Source organism: Aethalodelphis obliquidens, unplaced genomic scaffold (genome assembly GCF_003676395.1).
Source record: "Aethalodelphis obliquidens isolate GAN/ISIS:26980383/991018 unplaced genomic scaffold, ASM367639v1 scaffold20, whole genome shotgun sequence".
NCBI classification, from domain to species: Eukaryota; Metazoa; Chordata; class Mammalia; order Artiodactyla; family Delphinidae; genus Aethalodelphis; species Aethalodelphis obliquidens.
In genome coordinates, this window is record NW_020837964.1 from 25,914,012 (window position 1) to 25,939,494 (window position 25,483).

At 37.3% G+C, this 25,483-nt stretch overlaps 1 long non-coding RNA gene across 1 annotated transcript in view; it reads left to right on the plus strand.

Moving 5' to 3' along the window:
* Positions 1-7,681: 7,681 nt before the first annotated feature.
* Positions 7,682-25,483, plus strand: part of LOC113627338 (uncharacterized) — a 26,034-nt gene continuing 8,232 nt past the window's right edge. The window contains exons 1-2 of the long non-coding RNA XR_003435523.1: positions 7,682-7,742; positions 19,726-19,728. This is a non-coding gene — a long non-coding RNA (uncharacterized LOC113627338). The remainder of the gene's footprint in view (positions 7,743-19,725; positions 19,729-25,483) is intronic.

Below are 25,483 nucleotides of genomic sequence, written 5' to 3' on the forward strand. Positions count from 1 at the left end.
TAGGCAACAGGGTGGAGTGAGGGGTTGGGAGGAAGCTACTGAGGATCTTCTTAAATTATTCATTTACAAAGTCCACGGATATCAAATCATTATTTTGTTACCTGATGGATCTGCACGTCTTGCACAACTAAAGATCTTTTAAGCAGCAGGACTGATGCTTTAAGTTGGGAAACAGTATATCAATAAAGGTCATTGAAAAATGGGCAGAAGACCTAAATAGACACTTCTCACAGAAGATATACAGATTGCCAAAAAACACATGAAAGAATGCTCAACATCATTAATCATTAGAGAAATTCAAATCAAAACTACAATGAGATATCATCTCACACCAGTCAGAATGGCCATCATCAAAAAATCTAAAAACAATAAATGCTGGAGAGGGTGTGGAGAAAAGGGAACACTCTTGCACTGTTGATGGGAATGTAAATTGATAAAGCCACTATGGAGAACAGTATGGAGGTTCCTTAAAAAACTACAAATAGGGCTTCCCTGGTGGCGCAGTGGTTGACAGTCCGCCTGCCGATGCAGGGGACACGGGTTCATGCCCCGGTCCGGGAAGATCCCACATGCCACGGAGTGGCTGGGCCCGTGAGCCATGGCCGCTGAGCCTGCGCGTCCGGAGCCTGTGCTCCGCAACGGGAGAGGCCACAACAGTGAGAGGCCCACGTACCGCAAAAAAAAAAAAAAAAACTACAAATAGAACTACCATACGACCCAGCAATCCCACTACTGGGCATATACCCTGAGCAAACCATAATTCAAAGAGTCATGTACCAATATGTTCATTGCAGCTCTATTTATAATAGCCAGGACATGGAAGCAACCTAAGTGTCCATTAACAGATGAATGGATAAAGAAGATGTGGCACATATATACAATGGAATATTACTCAGCCATAAAAAGAAATGAAACTGAGTTATTTGTAGTGAGGTGGATGGACCTAGAGCCTGTCATACAGAGTGAAGTAAGTCAGAAAGAGAAACACAAATACCGTATGCTAACACATATATATGGAATTTAAGGGAAAAAAAAGTCATGAAGAACCTAGGGGTAAGACAGGAATAAAGACACAGACCTACTAGAGAATGGACTTGAGGATACGGGGAGGGGGAAGGGTAAGCTGGGACAAAGTGAGAGAGTGGCATGGACATATATACACTACCAAACGTAAAAGATAGCTAGCGGGAAGTAGCCACATAGCACAGGGAGATCAGCTCGGTGGTTTGTGACCACCTAGAGGGGTGGGATAGGAGGGTGGGAGGGAGGGAGACGCAAGAGGGAGGAGATATGGGAACATATGTATATGTATAACTGATTCACTTTGTTATAAAGCAGAAACTAACACACCATTGTAAAGCAATTATACTCCAATAAAGATGTTTAAAAAAATTTAAAAATAAAATAAAATAAATACAGTCACTGTGACAATATGATTTATTCAAATATAATGCAAATGCAAGCAGTCAGTTTTTACATTCCAGAATAAATGGCAGGTATTTTTTATTTATATTTAGGTTCCTCACAGAAACCTTGTTTGAAATGTTTCACTATTTATTGTTGTTTTTAGAGATGAAAGGAACCAATTTATTTACCTTTCATGATCATTTCTAACTGTAGGGACCTACAGCAAAAATCAATTGGTTAGTAAAATAGTTAATTGACTAAGTGCTTGTTGTGATGGGCCAAAAGCACAGACAGTGCACAACCAAAGTATGGGCGCTTAATTAAAATGGGGCTGGTCGTCCTTAATGAAGTTCTGCTGTGTACATAGGAATTAATGCTGGAAAGACATCTGTATTTATTATTATATTGCAGAGTGGAAGCAAATTAAAGTAGCCCAATTAGGCCTTTGTCTTAATGTTCTCCACATATGGGCACTTGTGACTAGCATAGCAGTTACAAGAAATTCTAAAAATCATTGTTTCTTAAAATGTGAGAAGCCATTAGTTATACATTTCACATTCTAATATGGTATATGAAATATAAACTGGGACAAATTAGCTAATATTCTAATTTTTAAATGATTTTATAAATGATGTTTTTGTTACAGATAGATGGAGATGAGGTGTTAGACCTGGTGTGGCAAAACTTGTGTGTATGAAAGATTTTGCAAATTTACTCTTTTCAATAAAATAGGAGAACATCCGCAAATGACAACTAACCTTGCCTCTTTCTTCATACATTATCAGCCATATTATGGCAATATGAGTGATTTTTCCCTACAAATGGAAAAATTCTGATTTACTGGAGGAAACAGGAGTTCTTTCTGGTTTTTTTTTTAAACCATGTCTGTAACTTAAATTTTTAAAATCAGTTTTGTTATGGTAAAATTTACATATGATAAGTTTCACCAATTATGGTGTTCAACTTCAGTTCTTTCAGCAGCATTATTGAGGTATAATTGACATACAATTAGCTCTGCACATATTTAAAATGTACATTTGGATAAGTACACATCTCTGAAGCCATTACCACAATCAAGACAAATATATCAATCACAAACAAAAATTTCCTTATTCGTTTTGTAATCACATCTCCAAGCCCTCACCCCACCCCACCACATTCTCAGTCAACCACCAATATACTTTCTATCACTGTAGATGGGTCTGTACAGGCATACCTTGGAGGAATTGCAGGTTCAGTTCCACATCACTGCAATAATGCGAATATCTCAATAAAGCAAGTCACATGAAATTTTGGGGGTTTCCCAGTGCATATAAAAGTTATGTTTACACTACACTGTAGTCTATTAAGTGTGCAATAGCATTATGTCTAAAATAATGTACATACCTTAATTTAAAAATTGCCCAAAAATGCTAACTATTATCTGACAGCGGAGGGTTGCTACAAATCTTCAATTTATAAAAAATGCACTACCTGCAAAACACAATAAAGCAAAGCACAATAAAACAAGGTATGCTTATATTTTTAGAATTTGAAGTGACTGAAATTATATGGTATGTAGTCTTTGTTTGGCTTCTTTCACAACATAATTATTTTCAGATCCACCCATGTTGTTGCATGCATCATTAGTTCATTTCTTTTCATTGCTGCATAGTTTCTCACTTTATGGACCACATTTTTCATCCATTCACCTGAATGGGATTTTGGTCTGTTCTGTTTTTAACACTTTGACTGTTACAGGTAAAACTGCTATGAACATTTGAGAATAAGTCTTTGAATGGATACATGCTTTCATTTCTCCTGAGTAAATATCTAGGAACGAAACGTCTGAGTCATGTGGAAGGTACGTTTAATAATTTTAAAAGCTGTCAAACCGTTTTCCAATGTGGTTGTACCACTTTAACTTGACAATCCCACTACAGTCTATAAGAAATCCAGTTGCCCACCTTCTTCCCAACATTTGTGCAGTAGCATCTCATTGTGATTGTTGTTCCCTAATAATTAATATTGAGCATGTTTTCATGTAATTATTTGATATATGTATACCTCCTCTGGTGAGGAATCTGTTCAATTTTTCTCATTTTTATTGGGTTGTTTGTTTTGATATTACTGGGTTTTTGAGAGTTTTTATATATTCTGGATACAAGTCCTTTTTTCAGATATGAGATTTTCTAGTATTTCCCCTCTGTCTGGATTACCTTTTCATTCTCCTAATAATAGTGTCCTTCAAACCAAAAGTTTTTAATTTTAATAAAGTCTAAATTATCATTTTAAAAAAATTTTATGGATCATAATTTTGGTATTGCATCTAGAAAATCTTTTCCTGACCCAAGGTCACAAGATTTCTTCCTATCGTTTTTTTTCTAGAAGTTCTATAGTTTTCAATTTTTCACTTAAATCGATGATCCATTTGTTAAACTTTTGTATTTGGTGCAATGTGTATGGACCGTTGTCAAAAATAAATTGACCATATGTGTAAGGGTCTATTTCTGGATTCTATTCTACTCAGTTGATCTATTTGTCTATTATAATGGCAGTGCCATGCTGTCTTCATTATTATATCTTTATAATAAATGTTAAACCCAGGAAGCAAAAAGTCTCCCAACATTGTTTTTCTTCAAAATTCCTTCAAAGAATTTTTAACATTTTCATTTAAATTTTAGAATATGTATATCAATTTCTACCAAAAAAAGACTTCTGGGATTTTTATTAAGATTGCAATGAAGGTATATCAGTTTGGGAAAATTGTCATCATAACTATACTGAGTTTCCAATCCATTTATTTAGTTCATCTTTAGTTTATCTCAGCAATGTTTTGTAGTTTTCAGTGTACAGATCTTTAATATCTCTTGTCAGACTTACTCTAAGTATTTAATATTTCTGATACTATTGTAAGTGGTTTTGGTTTTTTTATCTCAATTTCTGATTCATTGCTAATACATAAAAGTACAACTGATTTTCGTACATTGATCCTCTATCCTGCATCTTTGTTAAATTCAATTGTTAGTACTGTAGGTTTTTTACATTTTCCATTCCATTTTCTACATAGATTACAACATCTTCTACAACAAAAGAAAGTTTTACCTCTTCTTTTCCAATACGGATGGCTTTTCAAATTTCTTGCCTTGTTGCACTGACTAGATCCTCCAAATATATAACGTTGAATGGAAGTGGTGAGAGCAAATATTCTTGCTTTGTTCCTGATTAAAGGGGAAAGTATTCAATCTTTCACCATTAAGTAGTATAGAACTGCAGGGTTTTGGTAGAGGCCCTTTATCAAGTTAAGGATGTTCCAATTGATTTCAAGTTTACTTAAGAGTTTTTATCAGGAATGGATGTTGGCTTACTTCAAATATTTTTTGCATGTATTGAGATGATCATGTTCTTTTCTTTTTTCATTTGTTAAAAAGGTAACTTACATTGACTTTTAAATATTAATGTAAGCATGCACTCCTGGAATAAACTCCACTTTGGTCATAATGTATTATACTTTTATACACTGTTGGATTCAATTTGCTAAATTTTAAAGAATTTTTAATTCTATATTCATGAAGTAGATTGCTTCGTAGCTTTCTTTTCTTACAATGGGTTTTTCTGGGTTTGTTATGAGGGTAATGTTGACCTCATAGAATGTGTTGGAACATTTTCCTTCTTCTTCAAATTTCTGGAAGACCTTGTGTAGAATCATTATTAATTCTTCCTCCCTAGTGAAGTCATCTGGGCCTTGAAGTGATCTTTGTAAAAAACTTTCTTCTACAAATTCAATTTCTTTTACAGATATAGGCTTATTCATGTTATTTATTTCTTCTTGAATTAACTTTGGTAGGTTGTGTCTTTTAAGGGATTTACTCATTTCATTTACGTTGTCAAATTTATAGTGATAAAGGTGGTCATAATACTCCCTTATTATCCCTTCAACATTTGTAGTAATATCTGTAGTGATACTATTCTCTTATTCTCACCTTTGGTGATTTTGCTTGCCTTGTGCTCAATAAGAAATTCACTTCCACCCTTACTTACCTTCATGTCTATATATATAATTTTTCTTTTAAGGTTCTTCCCTTTATCACTGGTTTTAAGCAACTTGATTACCATGTGCGTTGGTATATTCTTCATGTTTCTTGTGTTTGGGGTTCATTGAGCTTCTTGGTATTATGGCTTTAGAATTTGTATATATCATGTATTATATATTTAGAACTTATATACATTTGGAGACCCAGAAAGTGAGGAAGTATAGAAAATTATTTGAAGAAACAGTGGGAACAGTTTTCTTTCTAGTTTGATAGAAATTCTAAATATAGAATTTTTTGTATACATATGTATACACACACACACACATATATATCTCCTTGAATTTTTCCCAGCGCTTACTGAGGCATTGTTTCTTTTTTTAGCCTTTTCTTCTATGTTTCATTTTACACAGTTTGCATTACTATATCTTTGAGTACACTAATATTTTCTTTCACAATTTCTAACCTGCTATTGCTCCCATCCATTTATTTCAGACACAGTAATTTTTGTTTTATTTCAAGTTTTGTATTTTCCACATCTTTACTAATATGCTCAACCTTTCCTCTAGTTTCTTGAACATTTGGAATTCAGTTATGCTGTTTTAATGTCTTTGTCTGCCACTAATTATGGGTAGAATTTTTTTGCATGCCTGGTAAATTTTAATTGGATGCCAAACATTGTGAATTTTACCTTGTTTGTGCTGAATAGTTTTTGTATTCCTATAAACATATTAAAGCTTTGTTCTGATACATAGATAAATTACTTGGAAACAGTCTCATACTTTTGGGTCTTGCTCCACTACATAAATTATTATCATGCTAGTAAAAAGAGTTGAATAAGAGTGTCTATCAAGCTGGAAGCCTTGGCAAGTCTTATGTGCTCTAGAGGGGGAAGATAAGCCATACAAAGTTTCAAGGCCTTGCCACCTGAGTAAAATGTTAGGAATCCAGTGGTCAGGAGCATTCTGGGATATCTCCTCCAAAGGATTAAATATTACACCTGGTATCTTACTCCATAAAAAAGGAAACCGAACACCTAGTGGGCTTCTTTGGGTTCTAGAGACAACATGTTCATTATTTGGGACTACTACTCTTATCTATATACCAAGTGTCGCAAAAGGCTGTCATCTTTGAATAGGGACCAGAGCGTGAAAGGACTGTGCAGGAAGCTGAGGATGCAGTGTAAAAAGCTCTGCCCCTTGGGATATTTAAGCCAGGAGGATATATGGTTTTAGAGGCACTGGTGAAAAAGATGCTGTGGAGGTTTATGACAAGCCCCCAAGTGAAAAATCACAATGAAGACCCCTAAGTTTCTGGAGTAGGGCCATGCCAACTGAAGAAAAGAATTGCATAACTTTTTGAAGGAAAAAACTCTGGCATACTTCTAGGCTCTGGTAGAGAGAAAAAATGCTTGATGATGGTGTAACATTGTCTGTACAATCAGAATGTCCATCATGAGCTAGGTTCTGTCAGACCCACAAAGTATTAAGATAAGACAGGCTAAGCAAAAATACATTGTGATATTGAAATGATACATTCAGGACTGAGAACAATCTAAACCAGAGCGCATAAACAAGCTACCCATCTGTCAACCCAGATCTCCTAGGATCTACCAGAGCTCAAGTTCCTGACCAATAGCCATATGGGGGTTTCCATTAAGACCAGTTGCATCTTATAATGAAAAAAGTTTAAAAGAGATAAAATTAGACAACTGTCAATGGCAATCAAGTTATAGAAAGTTTTTTTAAAAGATGTATAAGTGTGATTTTGATTATTTGCAAAGAGAATTCTCTGAAAATAACTGAATCAATGCTCACAATAAGTTAATTTAAGCTTTTTGACAAAGATTTCCGTGGAAAGGGAAAGGTTCTAACATTCCAGATTCATGATGAAGCACCAATTATGTGCCAGAACCTATGCTAGGCATCTGGTATCTCCTATCTCACTGAATCCACAAAACTAATCCTCAGAGACAACTATCATTACCACTCATTTGAAGACAAGTTGATTTTCAAAAAATAAGCAACCCATCTATTGGGTGGGTCAAAAAGAGCCTTCAGTATTTAAATAAAAATAAAAGACACATTTTTCATTTTCACCAAGAATTTTATTGAACAATGTATTCACCCTTTTGTTCCACTACCTTCTGCCATTTTTCAGGCAATTTCATAATTCCATATTTCCAAAACTTTTTATCTTTTTGAGGAAAGAATTGTTCCAGGCACCTTTTACAGTCTTCCAGGGAATTGAAATCTTTTCCATTAAGAGAATTTTGTAAAGACTGAAGTAAATGGTAATCTGAAGGTGCAATGTCTGGCGAATATGGTGGAACTTCCCTGCCAAACTGTAACGGTTTTTGCCTGGTCATCAAAGAAACATGCGGTCTTGTGTTATCCTGATGGAATATTCTACAATTTCTGTTGACTAATTCCAGACGCTCTTCAACGAATGCTGCTTTCAGTTGGTCTAATCGGAAGCAGTACTTGTTGGAATTAATCATTTGGTTTTCCAGAAGGAGTTCATAATAGAGGACTCCCTTCCAATCCCACCATATACACAACATCACTTTCTTTGCATGAAGACCGGACTTTGGTGTGGTTGGTGGTGGTCCATTTCACTTGCCCCATGATCTCTTCTATTCCACATTGTTGTACAGTGTCCACTTTTCATAGCCTGTCACAATTTGTTTTAAAAACGGAACTTTTTTTTCGTTTCAGTAGAGAATCACATGTAGAAACACGGCTGAGATTTCTTTCGCTTAACTTATGTGGAACCCAAACATCAAAACAATGAACATAACCAAGCTGGTGCAAATGATTTTCAACACTTGATTTGGATATTTTGAGTATGTCAGCTATCTCCCATGTAGTATAATGTTCATGGTTCTCAATTATTGTTTCGATTTGATCGCTATCAACTTCAAACTGGTCTACCTGACCATGGGGTACCTGTCCAGCAAGAAATCTCCAGCATGAAACTCTGCAAACCACTTGTAACATGTTTGATCAGTCACAGCACCTTCTCCATACACTGCACAAATCTTTTTGTACATTTCAGTTGCAGTTTTACCTCTCTTGAAATAATAAAGCATAATAAGCCAAAATGTTGCTTTTTTCCTTCCATCTTCAAAAATGGCTACACAAAATTCACCAATTTTGATGTCTTTTTTTTAAAATGCACACTGCTATGACAGCTGTCACATACAATCTAACAAAACTGTTTCAAATGAAGTTTAAGACAACTAAGTGCTACTAGAGCCATCTTACGGAAAAAACGAATGAACCTTTTGGCCAACCCAATAAATATACACAGAACATTGTTAAATTAGGAGGAAAACTCTGCCTTCAAAATAAAATTTTCCTGTACACCATTCAAGTTAGCAATGCAAGAATAGTTAACATATAGTATCATATGTAGAGAATGCTCTACAACAGCAAGTAGAGAATTTGTTGCCAGGATTCAGAGACCAGGATTTCCTAAGGAATTTCCCCTGAGTCTCCAACTCACTAGTAACCATTGACTCAGGCACTGAACCTGATACCTACAGAAAAGAACCCTTCAGTCATCAAACAATAGGGCCAGCCATCCTTAGACTCCTGATCACACACAGCCAAGATTGTGACTGCACTGTGGTCCTTTAGAATTCTGCTGGGTGAAAGCATGTCTAAATGCACGTGTCTTCTGGTATCTCATTACAGTATAGCTCTCTGCCAATCTTCCGTGGTCTAGTCTCAGTTTGCAGGCCCTACCTCTGCCTCGGGAGAAACTGGATGAGAATCAGCAAGTTCACTGGGAGGAAGAAAGTTTATAGTAGCAGAAGATAAACAAAACAGATCAGGAAAAGGGGAGGGGAAAGGTTTTCTGCATGTATATTATACATATAGTATTCTCTTTACTAGTTGAATTCTGTTCACTTAATAAGTTATACATATAATAATATAAATAAATTACACACACATACATACACACATACACATGCAAGTACAAGGTTTAATTGGGAATGAGATATTTCATTGCATTCTAAGGCTTTCCCATTGTTATCCCAGCCTGCATTCTTCTCCTCCAATCATCCTAATAACTACTATAGATTAATCTTCAATAGATTATTAATTAAGATAATCATGACTTCTTTATTTGTGTATTTCCCATAGAACGTAGAGCTCTGTCATGTGTGATTTGTTTAATGCATGTTTTTAGAACAAAATTAAAGGTTTTAGAAAATGAAGTCATCATATCTACATTATTGTGGAATTTGAAAGTTGAGAACTTCCTTACAGACTTTTTAGTACAAATTTTCATACTTTATGATGGTGGAGAATTGGTACTTAATTGATTTGCACAAGATCACAGAACCAGGTATCAGCAAAACTAATTCTGTTAACAAATATTAAGCAAGTACCTACTATGTAATAAGGCCTGGGATTATAATGAAGGTCTTCCATTACCTAATTTAGTACTCTTTCCAAAATACCTAGGAACTAGTTTTCAATTACTCTTAATATAATATAAGCTCCAAAGGAGGGATTTTGTTCTGTTCACTTCTGTATCACCAGCAAATTGAGCAGTGCCTGGCATCTGAATATTTAATGAGTATTTGAAGAATAAGTTGATGAACCATCAATTTTCAGACTACGTAAATATTTTTGATGATCTACAAGTTACTGAAGAATCTTATCAGTTCACATTTGGGAATGTCAGTGATTACAATTCAAAGATTGTAGAATTCTGATCAAGTGTGTTTCCCTTTCTCATAAAAAATGTCATACGTACGGGAAGGAGAGTTTCAGCTATGTATGCTTTGTGATTGCATTCAATATAAGCAAGAGTTTATTCTTTCTTTTTCAAAAACGTTCATGTTTGGGTTGAATTTTTTGTTTCCTTCCCTTGTTTGGGCACAGCGTAAACACAGCTAGAATCTATAATTGGCCATGCTATCGCTGACCCCTCATTTACCCAATGGAACATCAGCTTTATGAAAGTAGGTTTGCTTTTCATGTTCACAGTAGTGTGTTGAGTTTTCTAAAATGAGGCTCTTGCAAGCCATTATCAATGAGAAATAGTAAAAGGCTACTGGGGACCAGGTTTGTACTGCTTCTTTTTAAGACTTTTTACAAAGGTATACTTGGGAATGCTGTTTTTCAAAATCCTGTCCTGACAAGTTAAGTACTAGCAGTTCTTTGTTGAAAGATCTTTCATCTTTTTTTTTTTTTCTTTCTTTTTCTATTTAGGAAAGTTTCCTTCCTCTGAGATAGCCTCCTTTGGTCTGTAATATGCCTATTATATGGCAGGCAGAAATTCACATATTCACTCTCTACCACCCTCCTTTATTCTGAACACAGGAAAATTGTTAGCTATACATACTGCTTGAGTCTGAAGACACGCCACATTCTTCATGTTTCAGTAATACTGATTCACCATTCACAAACATTTCCTGAGTACCAAACATATGCAAAGAGACTACATAGGAGGCTGCAGAGAGGAATCAACCCTTAAAATCATGGTATAGGTACAGTAGAAATGATTTTTACTGCCTGCCTTCTACATTCCAAACACTGAGTGAACCTCTGACATTATATAATTTAATATTTTTAAAAAAACATACAGTAGGCACTAAGATTGCTATTCTTAAAAAGAGGTGAGACTTGATAAGATTAAATAGCTTTCCAGGGACTTCCCTGGCAGTCCAGTGGTTATGACTCCATGCTTCCACTGCAGGGGGCATGGGTTCAATCCCTGGTCAGGGAACAAAGATCCTGCAAGCCGGGCAACACGGCCAAAGAAAAAAAAAAAAAAAATGCTTTCCAAAGGTCACACATAGATAGAAGACAGTATACTCTGATTTCAAACTGGTCTTCTTGCCCATAATCCTCATGCTCTTCCTATTCTAAAAAACTTTAAACTCTTTAAAACTTTACAAATCAAATTTGGGAAATAAATCAAATGTACAAATAAAATATAAAATTAAATTATTAAAACAATTAATTTAAATTTATAAATTATACATTTATGAATTATTATGATGAAAACTGTTTAATTGATCCTGATAATTAAAACCCCATGGCTTTGGGGGCTGATAAAGCTACTTATAAAGGTTAGACTAGGCAAGATTTTGGACACACCAATGAGAAAGAGAACACTGCCTGGGAATTACACCCAAGCAAGCTTCAGGCCCCAGTCTTCGGTAAAGTGAAGAAGTATATTCTACCAGAGGTTTTCAAACTGGGCACCTCAGAGCACTACTTTCTACAGAGGGCTCTCAGGGGCCCAGAAGGAAACCAACTGCTATAATACTCTGAGCCCTCCCATTCCTGTCCATCCACCCCCAGAACACACCTCCAAACGGAACAGTTGCACTTTGATCAGTCTAATGTATTGGATTTCCACTCAAGATTATCTTTAAAGAAAATATTCAACTTCTAACGAATAGCCACTTGAGTCTAAGTTTTAGCATCTAAGGCCTCTTCAGATTCTGTGATTCTAAGGCCAAGATAAGTAGTAAAATACGTCTAGAGCACCAATGACAAATTCATATTTCATCAGGGGCCAGGTAGGACCAATAAACTTGGAGGAAAAAAAAAAAAAAAAAAAAAAACCTGGTTAGAGATTATACAGGTAATGCTATTCTGCAGAAACCTGAAATTGTATGCCCTACTTTAAAATTTTTGAACTTTTAAGGTTGTTGTTTTTTTTGTCTTTAACACTGTGCTGGCAAACAAGTCTATATTTCTACCATGTGACTCCCAGTCTAGAAATCGCTAGAATGAGAAACTCTGTCCGAGAAGAACTCTGAATTATAGAAACTGTGAAGGGGAGGGTTATGTTCATATAGACCACCTAGGTTTGAATGAGCACCATTATTATTTCATTCAGGAAGAACCTAATGATGACTTAAAATGCAACTGTGGTGTGTGAACCTTGTACCCAGATGTCCACATTGCAGAAAGCTGAGAAAACGGATCAAAAACAAACAAAAGCAAAACTATGACCATTCATTTGCCCTTAATTTCCTCATATATAAAATAGACTCTAAGTATGCCGAGCTGTTCCACTACGACTGTCCGGCTTATGGGATCTCTCTCCTCAGTTGAGATCCTGGGTGGGTTATTTTCAAATAATAGGTCACAGACTTTCCACACTGTCTTTTGCTAAGGATGAAGAGTGTGCATGTGACAGTGACACTGACACACACACACACACACACACACACAGGCATGAGGTGGATATGGTAAGACTTAATCCCTGCTGTTCATTGTTCACTGCATCAAAAGGGAGCCTGCCAGCCACTTCTCTGTGAATGCACTATTCTCAGAGCAGGGTCAAGAAGAGCCTTCTTCCTCTGGCTCCCAGCATTAGCTGTCTTATGTTTGACACTTCGTGCTGAGAGGCCTTACTTGGCTGGAAGCTCTCTACTAACTCAGCTCAGTCTGATGAGCCACCTGGAAGAACCAAGCTGAAGCTGTCTTGAAACTGCAAAAAGAGCCAGAGGGTCAGTGTAGTCAGTTTGTAAAGAATCAACCTGGCTAATGAAGGGGCCAGGAAAGTCTAACTCACTAATGTAAGGCTGTCTTTTGATCTGCAGGAGAAAGGAATTAACACTTTTATTTTACAGTAAATGTGCTTAGTAATGCTGAATCTAATCCTTTGTTCCATTTTATTCCACCTTGGAATAGAAGTTTGCACAGAGCTCCAAAGGATGGGTAGGATTATCCCGAGATAATAAAGCAGAATGGTCTCAGAGGGATAGGGAAACTGTGAGAAAAGTTGTGAGGAGAGTCAAAAGTATGTTTGGGAAGTGTTTAGGTGGGAAGGGTCAGAAAATACATCACTTACCATTGCTTAGTCCTACAGCATAATGAGACTCACAACACAGAGCTACTGTTGAGTAAATTAGATACAGCAAGGAAAGTGTTCACAGTGTTCTTGGTTCATACTAAGTGCTTAGTAAATATTGGTTATAATTTCTTGCAATATTATTATTATTGGAAAGAAAAGCTTTAACAACACACTAACAATATTAAGCTTTTATAAAGCTTATGAGGTAAGAGTGCTTTATATATGTTAAATTATTTAATCTACATACAACGATGCAAGATAGATGCTATTACTATGTCAGATGAGGAAACCAAGGTAGAGAGAGGTGAAACACTATACCCAAGATTACTCAACGGGTAAGCAGATAGTCAGAATTCAAACCAAGGCAATATGCTACTGAATCCATGTTTTGATCACCATGCCTTACAGTTTCTTCACATCTTGAATGGCCAGGAATGTCATGTTAGGAATATTCATTTCATTCTTTCTTTTGTTTTTTAATTTACTTTTATTTATTTTTATACAGCAGGCTCTTATTAGTTATCTATTTTATACATATTAGTGTATATATGTCAATCCCAATCTTCCAATTCATCCCACCACCACCCCACGCCTGCTTTCCCCCTTGGTGTCCATACTTTTGTTCTCTACATCTGTGTCTCTATTTCTGCCCTGCAAACCACTTCATCTGCACCATTTTTCTACATTCCACATATATGTGTTAATATAAAATTTATTTTCTTTTTCTGACTTACTTCACTCTCTTCTGACAGTCTCTAGGTCAATCCAGGTCTCTACAAATTACCCAATTTTGTTCCTTTATATAGCTGAGTAATATTCCATTGTATATATGTACCATATCTTCTTTACCCATCCGTCTGTCAATGGGCATTTAGGTTGCTTCCATGACCTGGCTATTGAAAACAGTGCTGCAATAAACATTGGGGTGCATGTGTCTTTTAGAATTATGGTCTTCTCTGGGTATATGCCCAATAGTAAGATTGCTGGGTCATATGGTAATTCTATTTTTAGTTTTTTAAGGAACCTCCATACTGTTCTCCATAGTGGCTGTATCAATTTACATTCCCACCAACAGTGCAAGAGGGATTCCTTTTCTCCACATCCTCTCCAGCATTTGTTGTCTGTAGATTTTCTGATGATGCCCATTCTAACTGGTGTGAGGTGATACCTCATTGTAGTTTTGATTTGCATTTCTCTAATAATTAGTGATGTTGAGCAGCTTTTCATGTGCTTCTTGGCCACCTGTATGTCTTCTATGGAAAAATGTCTGTTTAAGTCTTCTGCCCATTTTTGGATTGGCTTGTTTTTCTAATACTGAGCTGCATATGCTGCTTATATATTTTGGAGATTAATCCTTTGTCTGTTGATTCGTTTGCAAATATTTTCTCCCATTCTGAGGGTTGTCTTTTTGTCTTGTTTATGGTTTCCTTTGCTGTGAAAAAGCTTTTAAGGTTCATTAGGTCCCATTTGTTTATTTTTGTTTTTATTTTCATTACTCTAGGAGGTGGATCAAAAAAGATCTTACTGTGATTTATGTCAAAGAATGTTCTTCCTATGTTTTCCTCGAAGAGTTTTATAGTGTCCAGTCTTATATTTAGGTCTCTAATCTATTTTGAGTTTATTTTTCTGTATGGTGTTAGGGAGTGTTCTAATTTCATTCTTTTACATGTAGCTGTCCAGTTTACCCAGCACCACTTATTGAAGAGACTGTCTTTTCTCCATTGTATATCCTTGGCCTTCTTTCTCATAGATTATTTGACCATAGGTGCGTAGGTTTATCACTAGACTTTCTATCTTGTTCCACTGAACCATATTTCTGTTTCTGTGCCAGTACCATACTGTCTTGATTGCTGTAACTTTGTAGTATAGTCTGAAGTCAGGGAGCCTGATTCCTCCAGCTCCATTTTTCTTTCTCAACATTGCTTTGGCTATTTAGGGTCTTTCGTGTTTCCATACAAATTGTGAAATTTTTTGCTCTAGTTCTGTGAAAAATGCCATTGGTAGTTTGATAGGGATTGCACTGAATCTGTACATTGCTTTGGGTAGTATAGTCATTTTCATGATATTGATGCTTCCAATCCAAGAACATGGTATATCTCTCCATCTGTTCGTGTTATCTTTGATTTCTTTCACCAGTGTCTTATAGTTTTCTGAGTACAGGTCTTTTACCTACTTAGGTAGGTTTATTCCTAGGTATTTTATTCTTTTTGTTGCAATGGTAAATGGGAGTGTTTCCTTAATTTCTCTTTCTGACCTTTCGTTGTTAGTGTATAGGAATGCAAGAGATTTCTGTGCATTAATTTTGTATCCTGCAACTTTACAAAATTCATCAATTACCTCTAATAGTTTTCTGGTGGCATCTTTAGGATTCTCTATGTATAGTATCATGTCATCTGCCAACAGTGACAGTTTTACTTCTTCTTTTGCAATTTATATTCCTTTTATTTTTTTTTCTTCTCTGATTGTCATGGCTAGGACTTCCAAAACTATGTTGAATAACAGTGGCGAGAGTGGACATCCTTGTCATGTTCCTGATCTTATAGGAAATGCTTTCAGTTTTTCACCACTGAGAATGATGTTTGCTGTGGCTCTGTCGTATATGGCCTTTATTAGTTGAGGTAGGTTCCCTTTATGTTCACTTTCTGCAGAGTTTTTATCATAAATTGGTGTTGAATTTTTTCAAAAGCTTTTTCTGCATCTATTGAGATGATCATATAGTTTTTATTCTTTAATTTGTTAATATGGTGTATCACATTGATTGATTTGCATATATTGAAGAATCCTTGCATCCCTGAGATAAATCCCACTTGATCACATACTTCTAATGTGTTGTTGGATTCTGTTTGCTAGTATTCTGTTGAGGATTTTTGCATCTATATTCATCAGTGATATTGGTCTGTAATTTTCTTTTTTTGTAGTATCTTTGTCTGGTTTTGGTATCAGGGTAATGGCCTCGTAGAATGAGTTTGGGAGTGTTCCTTCCTCTGCAATTTTTTAGAAGAGTTTGAGAAGGATGCCTGTTAGCTCTTCTCTAAATTTTTGATAGAATTCACCTGTGAAGCCATCTGTTTCTGGACTTTTTGTTTGTTGGAAGATTTTTAATCACAGTTTCAATTTCATTAACCTGTGATTGGTCTGTTCATATTTTCTATTTCTTCCTGGTTCAGTCTTGAAAGGTTATTCCTTTCTAAGAATTTGTCCTTTTCTTCCAGGTTGTTTATTTTATTGGCATAGAATTTCTTGTAGTAGTCTCTTATGATGTTTTGTATTTCTGCGCTGTCCGTTGTAACATCTCCTTTTTCATTTCTAATTCTATTGATTTGAGTCCTCTCCCTCTTTTTCTTGATGAGTCTGGCTAATGGTTTATCAATTTTGTTTATCTTCTCAAAGAACCAGCTTTTAGTTTTATTGATCTTTGCTATTGTTTTCTTTGTTTCTATTTCATTTATTTCTGCTCTGATCTTTATGATTTCTTTCCTTCTGCTAACTTTGGGTTAGGTTTGCTCTTCTTCCTCTAGTTCCTTTAGGTGTAAGGTTAGATAGTTTATTCAAGGTTTTTCTTGTTTCTTGAGGTAGGACTGTATTGCTATAAACTTCCCTCTTATAACCTCTTTTGCTGCATCCGATAGGTTTTGTATCGTCATGTTTTTCTTGTCATTTGTCTCTAGGTATTTTTTGATTACTTCAGTGATCTCTCGATTATTTAGTAACATATTGTTTAGCCTCCATATTTTTGAGTTTTTTAAGTTTTTTCCCCTGTAATTGATTTCTAATCTCATAGCGTTGTGGTCGGAAATGATGTTTGATATGATTTCAATTTTCTTATATTTACCGAGGTTTGATTGGTGACCCAAGATGTGATCTATCCTGGAGAATGTTCCATGTGCGCTTGAGAAGAAAGTGCATTCTGCTGTTTTCGGATGGAATGTCCCATAAATATCAATTAAATCTATCTGGCCTTTTTTATCATTTAAACCTTGTGCTTCCTTACTAACTTTCTGTCTGGATGATCTGTCCATTGGTGTAAGTGAGGTGTTAAAGTCCCCCACTATTATTGTGTTACTGTTGGTTTCCTTTTTTATAGCTGTTAGCATTTGCCTTATGTATTGTGGTGTTCCTATGTTGGGTACATATATATTTCTAATGGTTATATCTTCTCCTTGGATTGATCCCTTGATCATTATGTAGTGTCCTTCCTTGTCTCGTTACATTCTTTATTTTAAAGTCTATTTTATCTGATATGAGTACTGCTACTCCAGCTTTTTTTTGATTTCCATTTGCATAGAATATCTTTTTCCATCTCCTCACTTTCAGTCTGTATGTGACCCTAGGTCTGAAGTGAGTCTCTCGTAGACAGCATATATATGGGTCTTGTTTTTGTATCCGTTCAGCAAGCCTCTGTCTTTTGGTTGGAGCATTTGATCCATTCACGTTTAAGGTAATTATTGATATGTATATTCCTATTACCATTTTCTTAAATGTTTTGGTTTGTTTTTGTAGGTCCTTTTCTTCTCTTGTGTTTCCCACTTAGAGAAGTTCCTTTAGCGTTTGTTGTAGAGCTGGTTTGGTGGTGCTGAATTCTCTTAGCTTTTGCTTGTCTGTAAAGCTTTTGATTTCTCTGTCGAATCTGAATGAGATCCTTGCAGGGTAGAGTAATCTTAGTTGTAGGTTCTTCCCTTTCATCACTGTAAATATATCATGCCACTCCCTACTGGCTTGTAGAGTTTCTGTTGAGAAATCAGCTGTTAACCTTAGGGGAGTTCCCTTGTATGTTATGTCATTTTTCCCTTGTTGCTTTAATAATTTTTGTCTTTAATTTTTGTCAATTTGATTACTATGTTTCTCAGCATGTTTCTCCAAGGGTTTTTCCTTCCTGGGACTCTCTGTGCTTCCTGGACTTGGGTGGCTATTTCCTTTCCCATGTTAGGGAAGTTTTCAACTATAATCTCTGCAAATATTTTCTTGGGTCCTTTCTCTCTCTCTTCTCCTTCTGGGACCCCTATAATGTGAATGTTGGTGTGTTTAATGTTGACCCAGAGGTCTGTTAGGCTGTCTTCATTTCTTTTCATTCTTCTTTCTTTATTCTGTTCTGTGGCAGTGAATTCCACCATTCTGTCTTCCCGGTCACTTATCCATTCTTCTGCCTCCGTTATTCTGCTATTGATTCCTTCTAGTATAGTTTTCATTTCACTTATCGTATTGTTCATCTCTGTTTGTTTGTTCTTTAATTCTTCTAGGTCTTTGTTAAACATTTCTTGCATCTTCTCAATCTTTGCCTCCATTCCTTTTCCGAGGTCCTGGATCATCTTCACTCTCATTATTCTGAATTCTTTTTCTGGAAGGTTGCCTATCTCCACTTCATTTAATTATTTTTCTGGGATTTTATCTTGTTCCTTCATCTTGTACATAGTCCTCTGCCTTTTCATTTTGTCTGTCTTTCTGTGTATGTGGCTTTCGTTCCACAGGCTGCAGAACTGTAGTTCTTCTTGCTTCTGCTGTCTGCCCTCCGGTGGATGAGGCTATCTAAGAGGCATGTGTAAGCTTCCTGATGGGAGGGACTGGTGGTGGGTAGAGCTGGGTGCTACTCTGGTGGGCAGAGCTCAGTAAAACTATAATGTGCTTGTCTGCTGATGGGCAGGGCTGAGTTCCCTCCCTGTTGGTTGTTTGGCCTGAGCTGACCCAGCACTGGAGCCTACAGTCTCTTTGTTGGGGCTAATGGCGGACTCCGGGAGGGCTCATGCCAAGGAGTACTTCCCAGAACTTCTGCTGCCAGTGTCCTTGTCCTTGCGGTGAGCCGCAGCCATCCCCCTACCTCTGCAGGAGACCCTCCAGCACTAGCAGGTAGGTCTGGTTCAGTCTCCTACGGGGTCAATGCACCTTCCCTCTGGGTCCTGATGTGCACACTACTTTGTGTGTCCCTCCAAGAGTGGAGTCTCTGTTTCCCCCAGTCCTGTCCAAGTTCTGTAATCAAATATCACTAGGCTTCAAAGTCTGATTCTCTGGGAATTCCTCCTCCCGTTGCCGGACCCCCAGGTTTGGAAGCCTGACATGGAGCTCAGAACCTTCACCCCAGTGGGTGGACTTCTGTGGTATAACTGTTCTCCAGTTTGTGAGTCACCCACCCAGCAGTTATGGGATTTGATGTTATTGTGATTATGCCTCCCCTACCATCTCATTGCAGCTTCTCCTTTGTCTTTGGATGTGGGATATCTTTTTTGGTAAGTTCCAGTGTCTTCCTGTCGATGATTGTTCTGCAGTTAGTTGTGATTCCAGTGCTCTAGCAAGAGGGCGTGAGTGCACGTCCTTCTACTCTGCCATCTTCTCATTCTTTCTTCAAGGAGAAGCTCTTTATGGTTTTTGAGGGAACTGAAATAGCCAAACCATGCCAAAGGAGGAATCACTAGAGAGAGAGAGACTACAGATATCAGAATCTCTTAGGAGGTTATTGAAAGGCAAGAGAAGGCACTGATCGAAGGCAGTGATGAGATGGAAGCAGAAAGAAGGAAACATAACAGAACCAATGCAACTGATGTGAGGTGTGAGAGACACAGGAGAATCTCAGAGAGCTCTGAAGCTTGAGTTGGGCAAAGAGAAGGAGTGTCTCCCCAAAATATATGTCCAAGTCCTAACTCTGTGACTATGATCTTATTTGGAAAAAGGGCTTTTAAAGTGGTAATTAAGAATCTTGAGATGAGATCATCCTGGATATAGGATCTAGATCCAAAATCCCATACTGGATCTAGTGACCGATGTCCATATGAGAGAAAGGAGAGGGAGATGTGAGACAAAGAGACACAAGGGGAAAGGCCAGGTTAAGGTTCATAAGAAGATGGAGGCAGAGAATGGTTTCATGTAGCCCCAAGTCAAGGAATGCCTCTAGCCACCAGAAACTGGATGAGGCAAGGAAGGAACCTCCCCTAGAGCCTCCAGAGGGAGCTCAGCCCTGCTGATACTTTGATTACAGATGTCTGGACTTACAACTCCAAGAGAATAAAATTCTGTTGTTTTAAGCCACCAAGTTTGTGTGATTTGTTACTAGGAGACTAATACAACACACAGTTTGCAAAGGACTTGCATCCAAAGTACATGTTCTTTTAGCTGTATCATTAAGAGACAAACAACCAATGGAAACATTGGCAAAATACTTGAAAAAGAAATCCACAGGGTGGGAGGGAGACACAAGAGGGAGGCGATATGGGGATATGTGTATATGTATAGCTGATTCACTTTGTTATAAAGCAGAAACTAACACACCATTCATTGTACAGCAATTATACTCCAATAAAGATGTTAAAAAACAAAAGAAATCCATGTAACATGGTACATAAGTGACCAGTAGATACATGAAAAGATGCTCAACTTCTTTTGTCTTCAGGAAAATTAAAATTAAAATCAAATGGGATGAAACTATACTATACCAGACTGGCACAAATAAAAAAAAGGCAGGCAACACTAATGCTGAATATATACTCTATCACTCGGCAATTCCACTCTCCTAAACGTTTTACATCAGTTCTCAGTCTATCCTCACAGTAATCCTATGAGGTATATATAACCATTTTACAGGCGAGGATAAAGGGGGTTCAGAGAAGGTAAAACAATTTTCCCAAAGTCTGATATCCATCTTGCCGTAATGTCTCTGTATTATGCACAAGATTATTTACGGAAGAACACACGAGACATATGGGTACAGATCTGGAGAAAACAAAAAGGCCCAGAGTAAGAAGAGGTAAAGCAAGAAAAATGCAGCATATGAAGTGAGAATAAAAAGTATAAATTCTTTTTACTGGAGAAAATCTCTAGAATCACATTGCCCCCTACCCCGACTCCCTTCACAAAACAAACATCATCAACCACACGGCCAACTAGCAGAAGAGCCTAGGTTAAGTTCCAGATCTTCTGGTTTCCAGCTCCATATATTTGCTTTTGCCCTATACAATCTTCCAATCTCAGTTCTTCCAACATACAAACCTTGATTAGTACCTAGTCAGATAGAATTATCATAGAAGTTTCTCCATGTCAGGATGGACAAAGCAAGCAAACTTACAGAAAACTAGTGTAGTATTCTAATTCCATAAGCCACTCTAAAGATCAAATTTGATAGACTATATATGGAGGTGATTGCTTGTTAACCAGTAGTTGTTATGAGTATATTAAAACAATTCAATCTGACCAAAGGGCCTTATTCTTCCTTACCCTGGATGCCTCTATCTGTTGCACGTGTTTTCTCGTAACAAGTTACATCTCTGGATCTCAGAGTGCTTTTAAAACATCACACTTCTACTCCGAGGTATTTTCACTGCATTTCTGTGGACTATTTAAATCCGAGGCATTTTCATTGCATTTCTGTGGACTATTTAAATCTCTTCTATGTTTGTCGTAAATTGAGGTGATCCAACAGTTCCAACTAGAAGGATAAAGTTTAGCTCAGTGGGGGAGGCATTAAACCTCCTTGCAAGTCAGCAAAAGCAAAAGTGACAGCCTGGTAGCAATTTAAAATTACTCTGAGACCACAACTGCCAATTAAAATAGACTTTCATGGTAACAGATGAACAATCTGCTATCTTCCATTTGGCAAGAAAAATTAAAAAGAGTTTACATTTCTTAGTAATGAAAAACTTAGACATAAGCTTGCAATGTTTTAGTTTGGGCTTTGCTAAAATTACATATTCTTTCATTATGCCTTCCAACAGTATGATGTTGCCTTTTTTGTTGTTTTTTTTAATAGTCACAAAATGTTCATAACAAAACAAAGTAAGCAAAAGTCAGAATCCATGATTCATTCACAGTCATTCTAAAAGCTGCACATTATCCTCCTCTCATCTCCTGCAAAAATAGATTTGGAGGAGATTATCCTAAAGATGCTATTTTGATGAAATGTATGTGATCTGAATTCTGCAAAAGCGTTCCTGGAAAAGGACTCTCAGATCTCAGTTGGAGAGAGGAAGGAAGGGATGGTGGAAGGAAGGAACTGATACACACACATACCCCCAACACACAATCTAGACTCCTAGTAATTAAAGCTTGATTCTTACTCTACTTTTTACTCAGAACCCCCCATATAGAATCAAGTTTTTGAACATGTGCATTCCTTAATAAGCTGTGCTTGATTAGAGGAAACCCCACAAAGTATTATCTTACCTTTTAAGATAAGGATTCCAGGATAACTAATAATCCATTTAGAGAGGTACGTCTTACATTCAAATGTTACATCTTTTGAGAAATCTGCTCTTACTACTCAATTCATCCATTACATCTTCCTGCAATACATGCCTCCAATATAGTAATTAGCATTGAATCTTATTTATTGTCATGTCTTTTTTTTTTTTTTTTTTTTTTGCAGCACCACGCAGCTTGTGGAATCTTAGTTCCCTGACCGGGGGTCAAACCCAGGCCTCCTGCAGTGGAAACTCGGAGTCCTAACTACTGGATCACCAGGGAATTCCCTATTGTCATGTCTTACTGTCATGTATTCCTAAATAAACTTTGACATATTTCTTTCTACTTCTTATCCAAGACCCAACCCTAACACAGAAATGACATTAAATAAAACTTTGATGACTAAATGAGTAAATGCTATCTTAAGAATCCAGTAAAAAAAAATTATCCTCAAGTGAACCTCAATCATTTCTGCTATCAATTACTAGTCAATCTCTTTAATTTCACATGCAAACCTCAAGTTCTCCTCATGCTCAAAACCTCTTTTCTATTTTTCCATTTCTTTAACAATGTGTGACCTAGGTAAGTTCATTAGTATTAACAGGAAGCATCTTCCACACTTATCTGTCACACATATACATGCACAATGTGCTCCTCTAGAAAAGCTCGACTTTACCCACCTTAGTTACAGAGCATCCATTCGCCACACATCTTTTGCTCACTATCTGGTAAAAAAACGTTTCTGACATCATTTCCTTCTCAGACACGCAATACATCTGTCTTTGTTTACTCAGTAAATTCAACCTTTCTTCACACTGCTTCTCAAGCCTGTATCAAGATGAGGAGACATGGGCTATGAACCAAAAGAAGGAGAAGCACCAAAGAGAAAAGCAAAACACTTGTGTGATGTGTGATTCCTTGTGACTTGCACTGTGTGTCCAGTCTATGAGGTAAATTATATCACCCCTACCTCTGCATATGGTAATATTAAAATGTAGAAAGAGTAGGTGATTTTTCTACACATGAAAGTCTCAAAGATCTGTCTTTTAGTTCAGAGAAAGTAAGTATGAAAACTTATTTTCCTCTATTAGACCTTAAACTCCTTGAATACAGGGGTTATGGCTTTTTCTTTAATGATCTCATTTATTTTTTTAAAAATTTTTAGTGGAGTATAGCTGATTTACAATGTTGTGTTAGTTTCTGCTGCACTATCTTGGTATCAAATCACATCAGTTAGTCCATTCATGATCGTTAAATGAATGAGCAAAACGTGCCCAGCATAGGACTTTCCTAGGCTGTCCCACCTAAAAACTTTACCCTCTCATCACCTCCTTCAAGGAAAATGAAGAATTATGATGCCTAAAGTAATGGCCATATATTATCGATTTCTCCATTTTCAGGCAAAAAAAAAAAAAAAAAAAAGCTGAAGACCAGAGAATTTAAGCAACTTACCTAGTATCACACAGTTAGTGAATCACAAAGACAAGATTCAAACACCAGTTGTATCTAAATTCCATGATGCGTGCTCTAACCATTATGTATTTTTCCATTTATTTTCTGAACTACTCATGCAAGACACTTATATTGCCTAAAATTGCACACCAAGACACAGGTGGACTCCAACCTTAGAGGTGTACCTTATTAATCACTGTAAAAGCACACACAGCTAAAAGCTGACTCATTATACCCTACTTATTGGTGGGTATCCAGCAGAACACTGGAGAAAAATTAGTCTAATCTCTTTGTTTTACACAGATGGAAATAAGGTTCCTGAGCAATCAAGTGATTTCCTCAAGTCTCTCCAGCAAGTGATGCCAAGAAAAAAGCAGATCCTAGTGTCTGTTCACAAATCTAGTCCTCATGCTGCCACACTACTCTGCCTCTCTTAATTAATTGCTGCTTCTATGATTATCAGAATGGCCTTGATTTAATAATTCAACAAAGCTTTTATAGAAGCTTATGTGCCAGGCATTGGGATTGCTTTTAGGGAAAGCTGAGATAAGACACGTTCCCATTTCATATTGAACAAGCCCCCTGAAATGGAAAAGAGGACAGTCTTTGTGAGTTAGACAACACACACACACACACACACACACACACACACTCTCTCTCTCTCACTCCTTGATATTTAATGGAAACTTCCATTATCTTTATGTTGCTTGCCCATGCCCATTGCTTTCCTCTTTATTCTCTCTGGCCAAAGTGATTAGTTTATGAAGCTGAGCTAATCCTGTTAGTGCCGGGATGACTTTTCTCACACTTTTGTGTCTCATAGCTCTTAGAAAGCCAGAAGGAATTACTGGACATTGAATTCACCTTGCCAGAAAAATGACAAACGGGGGGAGGGAGGGAAAGGGAGCGTGGATGCCCAGCTGACCTGTTCTTTAACCTTTCCCTCTGGAAGCCATTCTTCCCTCTGTGGGTGTCGGTGCAGGCCAGAGGCATGGATAACTCTGCCCTTGAGATACAAAGAGAGCAAAGATGATGTCAGCTGTTTCTTCCTGAGCAAACATTCCAGTAATTCCACGCCAGACAGCTTGCAAAATTGCCTTTGTAGGACTGCTGAGGTCTCCTTTCCCGCCAAGTTCACTTTGTATTTATTCAGCAAAGATGCACCTACCACAGCGTGCACCAGGAGACACGGTGTCAGAGTCGCAGCGAGCCCACTTCATGGATGATTAGCATTCTCTGACCCGGTCACCATTTTCAATCACTTGCACCTGTAGACTTCTGGCTGCAGCAATCACTTCTATCCTTTGAAACCTCTTCCTCCTCAACAACATCAGAGTAAGTTTGTTAAAGCTCTGCTCTAAGTGGTGTCTTGCTTGGAGCAGCACTCTGATACCAAGTCTATAGCAAAATACACATATTCTGGGGCTGCCCTGGTGGCGCAGTGGTTGAGAGTCCGCCTGCCGATGCAGGGGACACGGGTTCGTGCCCCGGTCCGGGAAGATCCCACATGCCGCGGAGCGGCTAGGCCCGTAAGCCATGGCCGCTGAGCCTGCGCGTCCGGAGCCTGTGCTCCGCAACGGGAGAGGCCACAACAGTGAGAGGCCCGCGTACCGCAAAAAAAA